The 20,402-nt window shown below is 36.8% G+C and overlaps 1 protein-coding gene across 2 annotated transcripts in view; it reads left to right on the forward strand.

The window, feature by feature from the left end:
- The window catches only part of PCSK6 (proprotein convertase subtilisin/kexin type 6), a 251,900-nt gene that overhangs the window by 17,595 nt on the left and 213,903 nt on the right, over positions 1-20,402 (forward strand). The gene's annotated exons all lie outside the window — the stretch shown is intronic.

The following is a 20,402-nucleotide window of genomic DNA, read 5'->3' on the forward strand; positions in this document are numbered from 1 at the left end:
CACTTTTGAAAAGGGACAGGGTCAAAGTAGAGAATAGAGCAAGTGGGGGTCAGGACAGGATGGAGGGAAATATAGTCAGTCTTTCACAATATATCCACTATGGAAATGTTTTGCGTGGCTACACATGTACAACCTACATTGAATTGCTTATCTTCCCAGTAAGGCTGGGTGATGAGGGAGGAAGAGAAAGAATCTGGAATTCCAAGTTTTAAAATCAAATGTTTATATATATATATATATAATTTTTTATATGCAACTGGGAAATAAGATATACAGGCACTGGGGCATAGAGATCCATCTTGCCATACTAGAAAGTCAGGGGGGGTGGGGTGGGGAAGGATATAGGAGGGAGCAGATTGGGGCAGGGGGGGCATATAGTGGGATCACTGTTTTGGGGTGGTGGGTAGGGGAAAGATGGGGAGAAAATTTGTAACTCAAAGTCTTGTGGAAATGAATGATGTAAACTAAAAGTAAACATTAAATTTAATTTAAAAAATTTAAAAAAAATTATGTGGTACAGACCGAATGTAGAACCAGATAGGAGAATCTACCTATCTTTTATTAAACCAAACATTAATGAGATTTCCAAAAATGTGTAAAAGAAAGCCATTCTTTCCACTGATATTTTTTGTTTTATAAAATGATTATTTTTTATGAAATGTTATATTACTATGTAATTGGTTCATTGTTATTTTCAAAAATAAATTAATAGACATTTTTAAAATTTATCAGTTTTAATATTTAATATAATAAGCATCTATAGACATGCTTCACAAAACAAAAAACCTTTGGGATTCTTAATAATTTTTAAGAATATAATAAGGTCCTGAGACCAAAAAGTTTGAAAATTGCTGGTATAGAATCTAAACATGAATATGCACCACACAGTTTCCTAATAACTCACTTCATTGAACCTATGTACTCTATGTGGATGTTCTTGCCATGTTTGCAGATTACAGCCTTTTCATCCAATGTAATCCTTGCCCATGTCCTTCAATAAATGATTCACCTAATATTCCAGAGGTCTTTTAATGCTTTATGACCACCTAGGTCAACTATTATCTTTTTCTCAAATCACATGAAGAACCTACCCTTTTTCTAGTCATGTATGTTATTTTGTACTCCCTCTTATACTGATATTCATCAGTCATCTTTGGCAATATGTTGATTCTACCTTTGTAACATTTCTCATATACTCCTTCTTCTCACCTCTGACACTGCCACCACCCTTATTACTCATGCCTAGACTTCCGCAATGCTTTCTCATTGGTCTCCTTGCCTCAAGTCACAGTCCATTCCAGGCAATCCTCCATTCATCTCTCAGATTGATCTTCTGAAATGACAAGTCTGACCACATCATCCCCTATTCAGTAACCTCTAGTGACTCCCTATCATGTCCAGAATCAAATATAAAATCCTCACTGGCATTCAAAACCCTTCATAACCTGGACCCCTACTATCTTTTATTACCTGCCTACTCCCTATTACCCAATCTACCCCCTACTCAATGTCCAATGACACCAGTCTCCTTGTTGTTCCTAGAACAAGGACATTCCATCCTCTGATTCTGGGCATTTTCATCAGCTAATTCCTTTGTCCAGAATTCTTTCCCTTCTACTTTCTCTGCCTTTCTTCAAGTCCCAGCCAACATCCCCCCTTCTATAGAGATCCTTTCCTGATCTGTCTTAATACTAATGCCTTCCCTTTCTTGATTATCCCCAAATTAATAGTGGGAAATGAGAAACTTGAAGGCATTCACTCAACTCTGCTTCCCCAAGAGCCTCCCTATTCCAGGAGAGTGTACAACTAATGCAGGCTTGGTGCTTTGGGACCCACTTGTGCAATTCCCTGTTGCTCTAGAGATTCTGCTAGTGTATTCCTCCCCTGCTCTTCCTCCCTCATACTGTTTCAACAATCAATGCACAATTGTTCTGCACAGCTATGTGAGGAGGAAGGAGTAGTATAGGGACCATGCTTCCCTCTGCCTGGGGTAAGCCCTAGGCAACTGCAGTGGAGACAGAAACATGAAGCAACCACTTTATCATCCTTCAACTCCATAAAAGGGGGCAAATGCTTTCTATTCAGCCCAGTTAGGGAACTAAAGAAAGGAGGGAACTGGGGTTGGGATTTAGCTAGTGTGACAGCACCAGGTCTGAAATAAAGAGGATTGGAATTAAGTCAATGCTAGTTTAGTTCCCCAAGAAGTTCCTTGAGGCAGAGACTGAGGCTGCTGAAAAGCAAATTCTCTAATGTGAGGTGAGCCCAAGACAATATTATGGTCCAGGCTTGTAGGAATATGTTGCACCGAAGGGGGAAGAGTCAGAAAGTGAGCAGAAGGAGAAAATAAACAGAAATAAAAGGTTAAAACTACCAAATGGTTTTTTTTTTTTGAGGGCAATGGGGGTTAAGTGACTTGCCCAAGGTCACAGGCTACTTTTTGTGTTAAGTGTCTGAGGCCAGATTTGAACTCAGGTTGTCCTGACTCCAGGGCTAGGTGCTCTATTCACTGTGCCACCTAGTCACCCATACCAAATGTTTTAAAAGGAAGAAAATTTCATTTAAAAACATGGAGTACAAGCAGATAAATCAACAGAGAAGATAAGGAAAATTAGAAGAAAGGACAATTACCAAAAGATTAGAAACTTTTCTAAATGGCGATCACAAGACAAAGGAAATGGAACAATACCTGATGGAACACAAAATGCTGTTGATAACCACAAGAGCATGGAACCATAGTAGGATCTTCATAGTGATTCAAGAAAGAAATTAGTCTTGAGAGAAGGTAGAAGAGAACAGATGGAAGGATTTAAGCCTCAGAGGGAGCATGATGACTGTCTTCAGGAATTTAATGCACTATATGAAGGAGAGATTAGATTTGTTCTATTTGACTTCAGAGGACAGAACAGGGATAGGGTGGAAGTTGCAACAATCGACTAAGTCAGAAAAAAAATTAGCAGGCTGCCTCAGAAAGTAGTGGATTCTCTCTCATTGGAGATCTTATTGTGGAAGCTAAATGATTACTTGTCAGGTATATTATGTGGAAATTCCTTTCAATTATGGCATGGGTTAGATTGCCATAGAAGACCCTTCCAAGAAGAAATTCTTTATGTATATTGAGGAAGCAATTCAGTTAGTAAGGAGGTCTATTGATTAGAATATGAAGAATCATTTGAAAATGCTTGAATGAATCTTTATTTGTTATTATGGAAATAAAAGTTTTGAGAGTTGGGAGATGCATTGCAGAAATTAAAAAAGAGCATAGCTTCTGCAGGAGCTTTTCTCTCTCAATCTGGCTAATTTAAACATTACCCTCACCTTGCCAATTAAGTGTTGAAAAGAAGACCGTAGAAAATACAGAAGCAAAAGGCAAAGAGCTTAGAAATGCTTGTGTATTGTGTTGATAAAAACTTCAGATTCTGTTTTGTTACCCAATGAAAGGGAACAAAATTAGTTGCATTAAAGTATTATTGAAAGACAGAATAGAAACCACAAATAAGGTGTGATAGAATTAGCTTTTTTGATTGAAAGTTATCTTGGGGCAGCTAGGTAGCCCAGTGAGTGAAGCGCCTGCCCGGGAGTCAGGAGGACCCGAGTTCAGTTCTGGTCTCAGACACTTAACAGCCACACAAAAAAACTAGCCTTGTAACCTTGGGCAAGTTACTTAACCCCAATTGCCTTCCAAAAGGCAAAAAAAAAAAAGTTTTCTGAACATTACTTATCCAGAAGAGTGTAGAATGTCTGAGAATAAATATGAAGTGCTTCAGATCTTTCCAAATTAGGACAAAAGCTTCTTTTATGCCCTCTAGGAAAAAAACCCCAGCAAGGTTAAAGCTATTGTAAAGACTTTATAAAACGGGTGTTTTAAGCAGCTTGTTTGTTGTGTTGAAAGTTTGCTTCGAGGCACTGAAACAAAATTACTCAGAGAGGAAAAGTGGTGAGAATGAAGGAAAGGTGGTAAGAATGAAGCAAAGGCATAAAGTACAGCATGCCCTCTCCAATTTTTTTTCTGCAGAAAAAACTTGAAATGATGAAAGGAAGACAAGCAATAGACCTAGATCTGTCATACTCGACTAGTCAAATTGACTAAATGATTTGCTGATGCACAGTGGTTGAGAATTTTGAGAACAGTGGTACATTTAGCCACTGTCTTGGACCTCTTTAAAAAGTTAGAAAAAATACAGCAACAATGCTAGAACATCGAATTTAAAATAGGATGTGTTTTGACATGTGGATGTCTACTCTAAAGGGTCACTCTAAAGATTAGTTTTATATTAATACATAATTAGATATAAAGAATATGAAAATTTGACTTTTTAGAGTTAGTATCATTTTAAAAAAAGTTTATCACAGATGAATTTTAATTTTAATTGATAATTTAGGGCACTATTTAGATTGAAAGAATCTGAAATCTAGAACTTTCTGGAGTAGGTCGATAGAAAATTTCACCTACTAGAAATTAAAAAAAAACTATTTCATCCTAGTCCTATTAGGTGTCATAAATTTAAAAAGACAAGAAAACAGATTAAATTTGGAAACTCTAGATATAGGTTCAGAGAAATATATTTTTATAATTTGTGGGTTCAGGGGAAATTATCAAAGGAAAGATCCTACATTTGACAGAGTGCTCCAGATTTCTGAAAGTGCTCATTTACAGTTCATAACACTCAGTATGTTACTTGACTACAGTGTTAACATATTTTCCTTTGAAATTTTCAACTCTGTCTAGTGTGGAATTTTTTTTTTTCACTGAGAAAATCTGCTTCTTGTAGTAAAGATAAAAGGCAAATAAGATTTTTTTTTATGAGCATTTACTTTATATCCAGCTTTATTGGAATATATCCTTTCCATAAAATGAGAAGTAAATACTTTTATTTTATTTAGCTCTAATACCTTTATTTTGCTTGAACAAAAGGGCTTGAGAAATTCATTTTTGTTGTTGTTAGAAGAAAAGTTGTACTATATTTTTTAATCTTGCTATAATTTTTCCCCTTCCAACCCCATCCTGCCTTACCATTAAAGTATCAACAAGTAATGCTATTCCACCATCTCTGTCTTCATCCCCTCAAATAGGAGAGATATCTTCTTGTTTCCCATTATTAAAATGTATTTTTCCTATCATTTTAATACACATCTATGAAATGGGAATTAAAGTTAGGAAGTATAGGAAAGGTGGTCAAGTTAATGTCCCATTATTCCTATCAAATCTTTTTATAAGTAGTTTAAGAAGCAATGGGGTGGAAAGGTTAGAAGTATAAATCCAATATATAACAGAAAACAATCCCCCAGGGTCAGCTAGGTGGCACAGTGAGTAAAGCCCGAGTTTGGTTCTGACCTCATACACTTAACACCCACACCCACACACACAAAAACCTAGCTGTGTAACCTTGGGCAAGTTACTTAACCCCAATTGCCCTCCAAAAAGCAAAAAAAAAAAACAACCAAAAACAATCCCCTAACTTAAATAAAATATCAGTAAGCTCTTATGAGATACAAATGCCGCTCATGGCACTGATCCTCTACATGTTCTCTTCCTGCATTGGGTTTAGCTTGCTCACCCCACCTACACCCATGCTTTCAGGTCAAGGTGGTTCCCCACAGTGGTTGACCTTGTGGCTACAAGTCACTTTAGGGTTCTAGGGGTTACCCTGGTATGGATTAAGACATATATCTACTACTCACAATTATAAGTCTTGAGTCCCACTGGTGTACTTCCCATTTAAATCCATCAAGATAGCACCATTAACTCTTAATTATGAAACATTTACTAACAGAAGGCAAAAGTGATAGTAATCATAAAATGTCCCTCCTTTTACTGGGTTTACACTCTTCCACCAAGGGATCCATGGCAGAGAGTGGGCATAAATTTGCAAAATTCTTTTTTTTTTTTTTGCTTTTGGAGGGCAGTTGGGGTTAAGTGACTTGCCGCAGGTCACACAGCTGGTTTTTGTGTTAAGTGTCTGAGGTCACATTTGAACTCAGGTCCTCCTGACTCCAGGGCCATTGCTCTATTCACTGTGCCACCTAGACGCCCCCAAATTTGCCAAATTCTAACAAGGAGGTTCATGAGTAGGAAAATACATGTGCCTGATACAATTCACAACTCTGAAATGTAAGCTTTGGTGACCTTGATTTCTTTAGGGAACAGTTTGCACTACCTATCACCTTCTGGATGGAACTGCTTTTATTCTGTATCTCTCCACTGCCCTACTGGGTAAGGCCCCTTTTCTTCTAAGCTTGGGCTGCTAAAGCAGTGTTAAGCTCTTTTAGGAAGTAGTATTATTAAACCTAGTATCTATATCAGGAGTAGGGAACTTGCCTGTGGCCTCAAGGTCACATGTGGCCTTCTAGGTCCTCAAGTACAGCCCTTTGACTGAATCCAAATGAAGTTTGGATATATATTATTGGATACACATACACACACATATGTACATACACATATGCTATACATAGATAGATCAATGGATCTATCTTCCCAGGTCTGCTTCTATGGTTGAATGATAATGTAGTTCCTTCAATGAAAAGCAGTTTCCTTAAGCTTGGGATCTACACAAGTATTCAAGTCTGTTATCTGTATTTTGAGGGGTTTCCTCCTCTCAAGTCATAGAGAGTAGTAAAGGGCAATGCATGCAAATCTCTGAAGGTCTTTTCTTCTCTAAAACTTCTCTCAAAGATGGGACTAGAGAGCAAAACAGATTTTTCTAATCCAGTTCTTTACACATGAGAGGATTCTTTTTCCACTTGGCTCCCAGCATCAGTGTTCTCTATTTAAATCTGCTCCCTTAATCAACTACAGAGCCTGTCTTTCTCTAGTCATCTGGTCTCAGATGTGCTCTTCTTCTGGATTTTCTGTTCTGTTGGTTTATATTTTATATCTTCTCTCTTCTGCTATTGTTTTTTACATTCTGGTCCCCTAGCCCCAAATTCTTTTGGCTTCTCATACTCCAAATCAGGGTTTCCTCAAGTGTAGTGGCCTACCTGTATCCAGGGGTATAAGGACTGGAGTTGTGATTTTATTGGGAACTCCTAGGTAAGAAAATTCCCTCTCCCAATGTGGACAGGCACTTTCTCTGCAACTTATATTCTTAGAGGATTGCCTAGAACAGAGCCCTAAGAGGCTAAGAGACTTGCCCGGGGTCTCATGGCCATTATGTATCAGAAGTGTAACTTGAACTTAACTTTAAGGTCATTTTGCTACTTACTACACCATGCTGTGTGTCTTTTAGGCTAAGAAACCAAAAATCCACATTTCTGTCAGATATGACACAAATAGTCTATGAAATGTGGATTTTTTTATATGTAGACATATATGTACAGATATGCACACACACATGTATGTGTGTATATGTATGTATAAATTTCCCAATAGTTCCCAAACAGTTCCTTTATTCATGAAAACATACTTAAAAATCCTAAAAAGAGTCAAGTAAATTAGCTACTGGGAAACACTTTTGCCTATGAGGTACTGTTTTTTCTCAGGACCTTTTAAAAATTGTCTGTTTCTCCTGAAGCCACATTTGCTGTTGCTTCTCACACAAATTTCCCCTTTTGGCCCTTTTCAGTAAATAAAATGCCCAAATAAGAATGGGATAGTACTTTACATAAGCCTATGTGGTAGCTACTACAAGTGAATGGAAGGAAACTGTTCTGTACAATTTTTAATATGACTCCATATTAAATACATTATTTTGCTTTTTAAATGTCATGTTATAATTAACTTGGAATGGAAATGGAAATTAAGGTGTAGGGGGGAGGATGTGACAAATTTTTTTTTATTAATGATAAAACATCTAAGAATTTTCCCTTCCAAGGTCTTATATCTAAACTCATTGATGAATGCTGGGAAGAGTTAAAGACTTCATTGAGGAATATCTTGATGAATCTATATAAAATTAGGTATGAAAGACCCATAATGCAAAAAAAAAGCATAAAGCTACATTCTTGATTGGAAACTTAGATATACAGTGTATTGTGATTTAAGGGAGGGGTGTCCTCCTTCAAATTGTATTTTAGTGAAATCATAACAGATGTCTCATCACTTAGCATTTTTTTCTTTTTAATTATTGGCCTGGAGTTGGATCACAGAAGCAAAATGTCATTTCTTGCTACCCTCTACATCTGCTGTTAATTAGAATTCTTGAAGTTTGTGCATGAATATAGAAGTTAATTTAAATTTTTCTTATCTTAAAAAAGCTGATCCTGAGTCATCTCAATAGTCTGTCAGATCTTAGACACAGAACTTTAGAGCTGGAAAGCACCTTGGAGGTCATCATATCTAACCCTCTAATTTTTTATGAATTATAAAACTGAGGCCCAGAGGGGTTAAATAATTTTTAGCCCAAGGTCACACACAGCTAGTTAATGTCAGAGCTTAAACTAAAGCTTCATTCACACTGAAATGGATGATCTGGGGTCCTGCTAGGATGAATATCAGTTCAGCCACTTACATCAAGTGCCTTCTGTGTGCCAGGCCCTGGAAATACAACAAAAGAAATGAAACAGTTTATGGGAATTCATAAACAAGTAAATAAAGTTTCTATACACATAGTACGTATGGGGTGGGGGGCATAGAATTGTGATATTGGTTCCCTAACCAATCCTCTTCATGTAATTACAGATAGAGAAAATGTGGCGTTGACGTATTCAACTACGTGCCAATAGGAATCAATACCCTTTTAGCACTTTGTGGTATGTCAGGTGTTCTTTTTAATGGAATTAGAGAGTGAGTTTTGCATCAGTTGGATGAAGATTGGTCATATTACTGATGGCTCTTGAAAGATAAGCCTACCAGACTGATAAGGGAGGGAGCTGCTTTGCAGAGCATCACCCCTGTGCCTCTACCAGAGGGCAATGGGATGGGGTAGTACTAGCCATTATCAGTCTTGGTATCTTGTTGTGGAACTACTTCTCTGTTAGGAGACATCTCATCCAACAGGGAGCAGAGATAGACTGATAGAAACAGAGAGCAAAGGACAGTAAGCAACTTTGAGGAGTAGGAGCAGAGAGGATAACTAACTATGGACTCAGGAGAAAATAGCTGTGGATTTGAAAACTAAGCATTGAAGAGAAATAGACCGAGGGATCATAAGTGAGTTAACCTTACCCTGCAGAGACTCTGTTCTTAAGCAGTACAGTACCACAAGAAGAGAAAGTAGATCAGGATCCTGTAGTACTGAAGATGTAATTTCCTTTGTTTTATATATGTATGCATTTATGTATGTAAGTATGTATGTATGTTTAGATAGATCTAGATCTCCTGTAAGTGTGCCTCACTATCAGAGTATTCTGAAGTTTATGCTCACGCTTTCCACAAATGTTTTATGTAATATGGGGGGGCTCCACCATAGTGTTGTATATAGAAGAATGCTTTGTAGATACTGTTCTTGTTATGCTATTTTATAAATGTCTTTACTTTGAGCTAATTACATCTACGGACTTGCTGTTAAGAGTAAATTTACCAGTGGGGACTCATCCACTATGGTTTTAGTGGTACAGTCCCTACTCTGAGGTCCAAACCCAAAGACCTAGAAGTTTTGATTTGGAGACATAGCCTAGAGGAAGTTCCGTACACATAATAAATCCAAATTAGATAAGGGTAGAGGGGGTAAGGAGGAGAGAAATATAGCTAGGAAAATCAAGAAAAGCCTTTTGAAGAAGGTGACATTTGAACTGAGCTTTAAAGGTAGTGGAAATGAGGGAGAAGAGAATTATAGGCATGGGAGACAACCTGTGTAAAGACAGAACAGAAGATGGAGTCTTATGTATAGGGACAGAGGAAGAAAAAGCTCTACCCTTAACCAGGCTAACATTTAAGTGTATGCTAAAGATGTAACCAGGTTACATTTTAGTCACTCCATTGTCATTGGTTTATGAAAATATTAAGTGTACTCTGGTGGCTTTTCTTGAGGATAGGAATCCTTTTTGCTTGGTTTCTGTTTTCCCCTTCAAGGGAAACCACATAACAAAAGGGATCACAGGAGTTAAAATTGTTTTGTGCTGAGAATCATCTGTAATTATACTTGGTCCATGTCAAAGAAACATTATTTCTCTTCCATTTCCATCCTGTGACCTTGATACATACCTTTGGCAAAGACACTTGAGCTATTCAACCGCAAACTGTTATTTGGGGATTGATATTTGGAGACTGATATTCAGGGGCGTTGTGTGTGTGTATTTGTATTCAAAAGTTCTGGTTTGGAAAAATTATGGTTGGAGTTAGAGAGTTCCTATTAATAGCATGTTCCTAGTTAACAGGATTTCTAATGATTAATTACGGCATTTATTTTCAGGAAAAAATATCAAGGTAGGAAATGGAAAGTAGAGAAAAAATTGATTATTTTAAAAGTTTAAAAACCAAAGGACCATTTCTTTGAAAACATTGTAAAATTCCTTTGAGATGACAACTACTCAACACTTCTTTTATTTGTTTCAAACCTAATCTAAAATGTTCCTAGGATCTAAAATCTTTCTAATTTTTCAATTTACTTAAAACACCATATAAATGTTTTTTAGTTCCATTTTCAGTTCCAAATTTTCTCCTTACCCCTCCACCGCCTCCCCCATTGAGAAGGCAAGAAAAAAAGAGAATCTATTATGTGTGTGTGTGTGTGTGTGTGTGTAGTCATACAAAACACATTTCTATATTAGCCATGTTGAATGGAAGGAAGAAAGAAATAAAAAGAAAAGAAAAGAAAATATGCTCCAGGAGGTGAGTCCATAGGTTCTCTATCTTGAGGTGGATGGCATGTTTCATCATGAATCCTTAGGAATTGTGATGAGTCATTGAGTTGATCAGAGTTACTAGGTCTTTCAAGTTAATTATCTTTGCAATATTGCTGTTACTGTATAAATTGTTCTCCTGGTTCTACTCATTTCATTTTGAACTAGTTCATACAACCCTTCCCAGATTTATTTGGAAGAATACCCTTCATTATTTCTTATAGCGCAAATAGTATTCCATCATATACATATACCATAACTTGTTTAGCCATTCCCCGATTTATGGACATCTCCCCAATTTCTCCAATTCTTTGCCCCACCACAAAAAGAACTACTATAAATATTTTTGGATACGTGGGTTCTTTTCCTCTTTCTTTAATCTCTCTAGGGTACAGACCTAATAATGGTATCATACCAAAGGGTATGCACAGTTGAATAGATTTTGGGGTTTAGTTCCAGAATGGTTAAAATAGTTCACATCTACACCAATATTGAACCAGTGTGCCTATTTTTCTACATCTTCTCCAGCATTTATCATTTACTTTTTTGTTGTCCTGGACAATCCAATGGGTATAAGGTGGTACCTCAGAGTTGTGTTAATTTGCATATTTCTAATTATTAGTGTCTTAGAGCATTTTTTTTTTTTGCCTTTTGGAGGGCAATTGGGGTTAAGTAACTTGCCCAAGGTTACACAGCTAGTTTTTTTGTGTGGGTGTTAAGTGTCTGAGGCCCGAACCGAACTCTGGTCTTCCTGACTCCCGGGCCTGCAATTTACTCACTGCGCCACCTAGCCGCCCCTCTTACAGCATTTTTTAATATGGCTGTTGATAGTTTCATATTTTCTTTTGAAAACTGTCTATTCATATTCTTTGACCATTTATCGACTGGGGAATGAAACATGAACCTACTAACCTCTCTCTCTGACCCTCACAATTCAGCATGGTTTGGAGCATATTCAAAAGCATCTAGTAACATTAAGTACTAGATAGAAGAACTTCATAGCTTCAACTCTTACATAGATTCCACACTATTTCACATATTTTTACATGTTAACTATTTATATATTTAACTTTTTAAGACATCAGCCCCGAATTTAAGTTAGAATAAGCATCTCTAGGGAAATAAATTATTTCCTTCTGAACCAACCATGGACTAGAAGCAGTAGCTTACACAGTCCACTAGACAATTTTTTTTCTTGAGGCTGGCCACCCATAAGTACTGGAAATTAAATATACACCTCTAATGAACCAGTTCCTTTACCCTGTGTCTACATGCCACCAAAACAACTGATTTAAAAGACGGAAAGAAATTAAATTGATATCATAGAAACCCAAAAACTTCATCTTCTCCGAATTTACTGATTTCCTCCCTTTTTTCAACCTCAATTAAGCTGTTTGGTGTTAAGCAGAATTTTAATGTAATTAGTAGAAACATTTATCCTGTGTCACTCTTTAAGCATAAGCTACCTTCAAGAAAAGCAGTATTGTTACATGCCATTAGATATAGAGTTAGAAAGGACTTTAGAGATTATTTTCGTTTAGCCATGATTTTACAGATGAAGAAACCAAGAGAAAGGGTGACTCACCCGAGGTTACATAAGTAAATTACTAGAACTGGGACCCTGACTCTGCTTCTCTGGCTCCACATCCAGTGTTTCCATTATACTTCACTGCACTGTCATCTTCTTTTTATTCCCTTTTATCCTTGGTTCTATTCTCTTGGCTTATCCTTGTGTGTTTCTGGCATGACTTCTTTCATCTCCCTATCTTCATCTCTCTCTTGTTTTCTCTCTTTTTGGTACCTGACTTCTTTCACCCAACTCTTAACATGCATTATTTTTACCTAATTCAAGGAACTTCTCTATGTAACCTGCAATGAGGCATTTTAACAGGTTCGAAGGAGTTTGTTTTCTTTTAGCAACATGGGATGCACTGCCCCTTCCTCCCCATTCCCAACCCCTGCCCTAGACTACTTCAGTATATGTTCTTTTAAGCACTAGGAACAAGAGACTCCCAGGAACCCTCCAATATGTCAATTCTTAGTACTCAGTAGACTTTTCCTATAATGATGTGTTAACTGCAGTTATGTCCCCTTTCTTCTGATTGAAGTATCATAAACTTAAAAGCCTGTGAGAACTACCTGAAACAACCAAATGGATCCATTCCAATGCTTTTGTAACCTTATCCTACCTTAATTGGGTTAATTGAATTGCCCAGTATACCTATCTATTCACACAGTAAAAGCTTTTTAAAAAATGGGCACACTTTATTTCCACTTATGAATTGAAGAAATTCTTTGTTAGGACAAACTCGAAGTTACTACTGACCTCGGTTAAAAGGAGACATTTCTTCAGCAGTCCTGAGAATTTTCAGTAGGGAGAAGCCTTTTTTTTCTTACCTTTTCCAGTGCTCCATAAAGAAAATGGAGAGTATCATGGACCATAAGCTCTGGACCCCCAGAGGCAGGCTACCTCGTCCAACACCTCCATGGTACAGATGAGGAAACTGAGACCCAGGGTAGTTGTGTCTTGCACAAGGTCATATAATAGTGTCTTGATTAAAATGACACAGGTAGGAAGTAGAAGAGGTGAGATTTGAAGCTGTGGCCCGTGCTCTTTACTGTGTATCATATTGCCTCTTATTATACCAAGAGGTATGAGAATCTGGGCCAGGTAACCAGGCAGAGCAAGTATAGCATAGGAGGACCAGATTGGCATATTATAGGTACATTGCAATGAATCCGTTGGCTTGTGGAACCAGATGCACTTGACAAACAACCCCAGAAGGTAGCATCCCTCCCTTTAAATGCATACTTCCCATTGTTAATCAGGCCAGATGCATTTTTGAAGAGCTTAATTACACAGTGTTGGGTTTTGAGTGATAGGATAAGAACAACTTGGAACCATGTCAACTTACCCTCTAGGAGTTCACTGTTTGCTGACCTTCATATAAAACTAGCCTTCTTTGTGCCTAGCACACACACACACACACACACACACACACATACACACATCCCCCACCCCACATGCACAGTCTTCATCAGCCATAGCTTTCAGTAGGGAAGGGGGTCATGTTCCCTAACATGTAGTAACAAATCTCTCAGATACAGAATTATGGGGAAAATTCCAAATAAGTGATTGTTAGTGCTGAAGAATGATTTTATCTTTAATTGTAGACCATAATTTCTTTTTTCTTTTTTGACTAAAAAAATTAAATGCGTATTGTGCTGGAGATCACAGATTTAGATATGAAAAGGACCTTAGAGGCCATCTAATCTAATCCTTTCATTTTACAAATGAAGAAACTGAGCCTCAGAAAGTTAAGTAATTTACCCAAGGTCATAAGGTTGTATTAAGGAGATTGAATTTAGGAAACAATTGGAAAGATTAATTCTAAGTGTCTCAGAGAAAATCCTTCTTCAGAAAGACTTGGAAAAATTTTATTGAAAGTGAGTTGATGAAATCACTGAGATTTCATATTCAGAATTTCTGACTTGTATCCTAGCTAGAAGACTAGGCTGTGACGAAATCACCACATCGAACCTTCTAATCTGAATGCAAGAAGCCATGGTAGTTTAGACACAGCTCAACAGTTAAAAGTTAAATGATTTCGTTGTTTATTACAGGTTTAACAGCTCTGTTGTATACTGTGAAGAGATATGGACTGTAATAGGACCATTTGGGAAGCTGGGGAAAGTTGTGCAATATAAGTACTGGGTTGTAAGAGATCTACCTAAGTTGTGATTATTTTAATAGTATAATGCTACTGTTTATATATTTGTCTGAAATAGGAAGTAGTTTATTTTTTAAATGCATAAAAAACACTGTCTCCCCCACCCCCACTTCCTTAACTTTAAATGCTGGGAGCCCAAATGCTGGCTAAATATAGACCCTGTCTCCCTTCTTATTTATAACTTTCTCCAGACTGAAGTCGCCAGGGTGAGCCAGAATTAATTTGGTGTGTGTTTTTATAGGCTCTAATTAGTTGGGTGGGTTTTTTGTTGTTGTTGTTGTTTTTAAGCAAATGGACTGTGATCAATAATGTTACATAACTGCACTCAAAATCCCGGACGTCTAGGAAGTCTCTTCACAGAAAGTCATGTCCAAATGATGACCTTGAGGAAGCATAGCCCCTTGAATGCAAACACAGGGCAGCTGCTCAGCAAGTTGTGTCTCTGAACATCTGTTTTGCAGCCAGGGGGAGTCATCATGAGTGATAAAGTGAATAGCTTTTTTGCAACGTCAGAACATACATCTACAATCTATTCTTTCTGAGACCTTGAATTGTGGCATTTCTTGACTATTTGACTGTTCTCCAAGGAAGAGTTTAATGGCATAGGGAGAGATAAGTGTGTCATTTCTGTGTATCAAAATATGTGCTTTGCAACACAACCTCTTTTCCAAGAGCATTGCTTACTCTTGGACTTATGAAGTTGTACATGTGTTTGAATTCACATCACATAAATTGTACTAAGGTGCAGCTGATGAAATCATAGATCCCTGAAATATTTTAAGGAAGATATCCTCTCTGAGTTTGCCACATGATGCAAATGAAACTTGGATGAACAAGACAAGGTTTTCCTTCCCATTCTCCACCCTTGTCCCTCTAGGTCTTTATAAAATATTACAGCCTTCTTATTGCCTTTTAATATTTGAAAAAGCAAGGACAGCTAAAACCACTCAGGATATCTATAAGTCTTTACTACTAATGTCTCCCAGCACAACTCAGTGCAAATTCACCGTGTTTCATACAAGGAGGGAATTTGAGGCTTTCCCTCCTAACTCTTTAAAAATAAAAAAAAAATGAATATTGAACTTCCTACACACACAAAATCATTATGGCTCTTTCCTTATTACATTCAGCTTAACACCCTTTCCCTATTTGGTATTACTTGTCAGCCAGTGGTCTTTGATGAATATATTCTCCATGATTATGTGTGTGTGTGTGAGGACATGTACACTCAGGGGCACATTTTGTAGTAGGCAAAGGGCATTAAGGGAGAGCTTCAAGTCTAAAGAATGGAATATTTCCACGGGATATCAGGGCACTTCTTTTTCTAAAATTTAGTTTTATTATTTGTTTGCTTTTAGTTTTCAACAATCACTTCCATAAGATTTTGAGTTCCAAATTTTCTCACCCATCCCAAGACAGCAGGCAATCTGATCTAGGCTCTGCATATACATTCATATTAAACATATTTTCACATTAGTCATGTTGTAAAGAAGAATTAGAAACAATGGGAAGGAACCGCAAGAAAGAAGAAACAAACAAACAAAAGAAAGAGAGCAAATAGTATGCCTCAATCTGCATTCAGACTCCATAGTTCTTTTTCTGGATTTGGATAGCATTTTCCATCATGAGTCTTTTGGAGCTGTCTTAGATCCTTGCATTGCTAAGAAGAGGTAAGTCTATCAAAGTCACCGTACAATGTTGCTGTTACCATGTACAGCGTTCTCCTGGTTCTGCTCAATTTACTTAGCTAAGTATTTCCTTAGTTTTTCTTATAGAAATATAAGTTTTTCTGAAGTCTGCCTGCTCATCATTTCTTATGAAAAAATAGTACTCCATTGCATTCATATAACACAACTTGTTCAGCCATTCCCCAATTGATGGGCATCCCCTCAATTTCCAATTCTTGACTATAGCAGAGTACTTCTAATGAAGAATTCTATGTTATCTTAACCAGGAACCACTCGTGTGACCTTAGGTAAATTATTTCACTTGTCCTCAGTTTCTATATCTGTGGAGGAGAAAATGCTATGAAACTGGTTTCCAGGCAGGTTGTGGGATGTTTACTTAATGCTCGTGGTCATCTGGATTTTTTTTTAACCCAGGATTACAAAATGGGATTGACTGAAATGATAATATAGAGCTTTTATTATATGATTCTGTTGTTCAGAATTCTTCCATTAGTACATATTGCCTGCACGATAAAAAAACCCCACCAAACTTCTAGGCATGTATTTAAGATCTTCGTGATTTTACCCAGCCTTTACTTCCAACCTCGACTACTTATTTATGCACATCTTCTCTAGCAGGTACTGGTTTTTTCATCCTCCCTGGTTTACTTATACTTTCTTACTTCCATTCCTTTGCTAACATTGATTGCTCCAAGTGAAATCTTACCTGTCTTACCTTATCAACCACATCCTTTCTATCTTTTAAGGCATGCCCTGAAGTCTATCAAAGCCTTCTTGGAACCCTTCTAAACTCATAATGCCCCCCATTGAAGTCATAGCTCTATGAGATCTTTGCTCTTTTGTGAATAAATTTTATATTGTTTGATTTTTTGGGCATATTTCATACCCCCAGTATCTCTTTGTAAACTACCCTTACTCCTCTACCCACTTACCCTCCCCCCAAGCACTGAATCTACTGGTCTGTACAAAGCAGGTGATCATTAATTGTTTATTTATTTGATATTGTTGTCATGACTAAGCGAAACATACAAGTTGTTTATTTAACACTATCCTGTTTAAAAGAACATCTAGATTTTTTTCATCATATGTACTTTGATCCTTTTTTTTTATATGTTCTTTGCCAAGAAGTTTTAGTGAGAATTCTTTTACAATTATTTTTTTTATCAGCTGACAGGTTTAATTTTAATCTAGTACTGTGCTCGCTAATGAAGTGGGCCCACATACATAACCAATATCTTAAGATTGGCTAAGATTTTAATATTCTCGATGTTGCTATTGTAGTTTTATAAGTAGCAAGGTCAGATAAAAGGCATAGATTTAATTTACAGGTATGACATTATTGCTCTTGTATTCCTTATAGGAAAGAGGTCTAATGATCTTGGTGTTGAGGGTATTAAATCTCTTATACTTCTAGGATCCAGGATTAGGCTTTTGGAAAGGTAGAACTGAATAGTAACATATCTCAAATAATTTTTGGAGTTGTACAATAAAAAAAGATTTTCCATTCCCAAGAAAAAAAAGAGGGGGCTAGCCATCATAGAGGGATGATCATTCTGTAAATACTATTATTCCCTGTTAGGAAAGCAGACTAGCTACTGTCTGAAGCTAGAACACCATTTTCCAAAGTATAATTAAACAGTGTAGTATGAACACTCTCACAGTAGAAATATACTATATTGTTGCAGGGAAAATGTAGCAATCGTGAAATGGCACAAAGCAGCTGGTTCAGATGGAGGAATTGATTTAATTACAACAAAAATACTCATTTGAAGAAACAGTATCTTTATAAAGAGCATTTTTTTTAAAACCTACATTTTGATTTTTAAAAATATATCTAGTCCCAATATGTTTTTGCTCTTTTTTAATCTCCTTACATAAGAAATGTTTTTAAATGGAGGATCAAGTGAGATGTTATAAAGCCGTTTTGCAAACCTTTATGCTTTATATAAATGTTAGCTATCATCATGAATATTACTATACGCCAACACTTGTCAAACTCTCTTTGAATATTTACAATGAAAATGCCTTTCTGATACCTTAAATAAATAGGAACAATTCTGGATTTGGCTATTTTTCTGTCTACATATCTATTGATGTCCAAGGGGGATGGCTATACTGAGAGTATAGTGGACAGAGAATTAGATCTGGAGTTAAGAGAACCATGGATTTCTGTAGCTTTTTTTTTTTTTTTTGCCTCGTCTGTGTAATGAGTGGTTTGAGTGACTTCTTCCTCCCGTTCATTTAGTCTGTGCTGTTTGGGAGAACTATCTCTTCTTTGAGTTCACAGGGTGGGTAACTGATTCCAAATACACACACACACACACACACACACACGTTTACCACAACAAAGAAATTATGCAAGTAAAAACTTAGGTTTTATTAGTATTCTCAAGTATAATAACATGGTTGTTCAGGCCTCAGAGAAAACCAGAACAATCATGAGAATTCTGACAAAGCCTCTTATAGGCAAAATTACATCAGAGTGACAGAGAAATAATTCATTTACCCGTTGCAAACTTGTACATTCCTCTTAGGTCATAAAAGTTAAAGAGAAGATAGATTCATAATCCCATACTTCCTTCAATGTCATAAGAGTTGGACAAACTTAAACACAGTCAATCTTATACATCTCCTAAGGAAACACATTTTGTCAAATAGATTCTATTGGTAAACTAAATTAGGTTACAGATTAAACTACATTTAGAGGGCTTACAAATAGACCCATTGAGGAGGAGGATTTACATGTTTCCAAGGAGTTAGGGACAGCTGAGATTCTTTCTCTGACTTCTTATCTAAGGAATGCTTAAGGCTCTGAGTAAATCTTCACATCCCGTGGGACACATTTTGGTTAGATGAGGTTAATATTAAGACAGATTTTTAGTCAACCAAAATTTTTGGGAGGAATAAAAGGAAATAAAAAATTCCTATAACAATACCTTGCAACAGGGAGACCATCAAATACATGTCCTGCATTTCAAGTTCACAGAATGCATTCTATGTGAGTGACAACTAGACTAGATGTTGATGTTTCTCTAATCCTGTTTGAATTTCAGCAAGGTAAAGAGAGATTGAAAAAAGAAGATTCTAGGGCTGTGGCTTCAAACTAAAATATAAATGGATTCCTGCTGGTTGCATATTGACTTAGAAAACCACAAACTGACATTATCTTTGTTGTATCGTGTTTTTAATTTATTTTGCTAAACATTTCCCAATCACATTTTAATCTGGTTTGCCCACAGGCAGTGAGTTTGATGCCTGGGCTCTAGAGGATACCAAGTAAATACTATAAGACAGCCATTTGCTTTAGCTGAGATTCCTTTTTTAGGGCTGACTATGTTTCTTGGTACAGAAAGCTTGACATGACAGAGCATATCTGTGTATGCCTGAAGCGGTGGCCATGGGCAAATCACATCACCTCCCTGAGCTTCTGTTTCCTCATATTTCAAATGTGAGGGTTGAATTCAATTTCCAAGTATCCTTCCTGTTTTATAATTTGATATTACTATGAATCCTCTCAATGCTCCCCCTCCCATATTCCCTTTATAACCTATACCTATGATAAAAACTTTAGAGTTGGATTAGATCTGCTCTGAAGTCTATTTAAGCTCTAAAACTGATGTTCCTATTATTTGTCAACATAGGACTAAATATAGGAAGGCCACTGAATTCTAGATTATGATACAGAAAGTGATAGAGTCAGGCAAAAACAAAACAAAATCAACAGTAAAAACTGAAATATGATTCAAAAAAACAAGGGATGCTGACACTTTATTTCTAAATAGATGCAATTGCCTTTAAATTTACATCATTATACATATACATTCATATAAATACTTCTTTATAAAAACAAAGTTTAACAAGACAACTTTTAGTTCAAGGGTCAGTCACCATTTATGACTCAGTCACTTTCAGTTTGCATCCTTCCATGGAAGACTTGTGATTGCACACTGGCCATTTGACTCTGGTCATGAAGTGATGGTTGTTACTGTTATTATTTTAGTCATTTCAGACTCTTAGTGACAGAATTTGGGTTTGTTTTTTTTTTTTTGGCAAGGCTACTGGAGTGTATCGTTTTCTTCTCCAGCTCACTTACAAATGTGGAAACTGAGGCAAACAGGATTAAGTGACTTGCCTAAGGTCACACAGCTAGTAAGTGTCTGAGACCATATTTGAACTCAAGTCTTCCTGGCTTCAGTCTTGGTACTCCGTTCACTGAACCACCTAGCTTCCCTGAAGTGAGGGTGACTGTGGTAGTGTTCATTGATAG

Source organism: Petaurus breviceps, unplaced genomic scaffold, assembly GCF_028583685.1.
Source record: "Petaurus breviceps papuanus isolate PSGF00001 unplaced genomic scaffold, PetGlider_PUasm1.0 37, whole genome shotgun sequence".
In the NCBI taxonomy this organism is placed as follows: domain Eukaryota; kingdom Metazoa; phylum Chordata; class Mammalia; order Diprotodontia; family Petauridae; genus Petaurus; species Petaurus breviceps.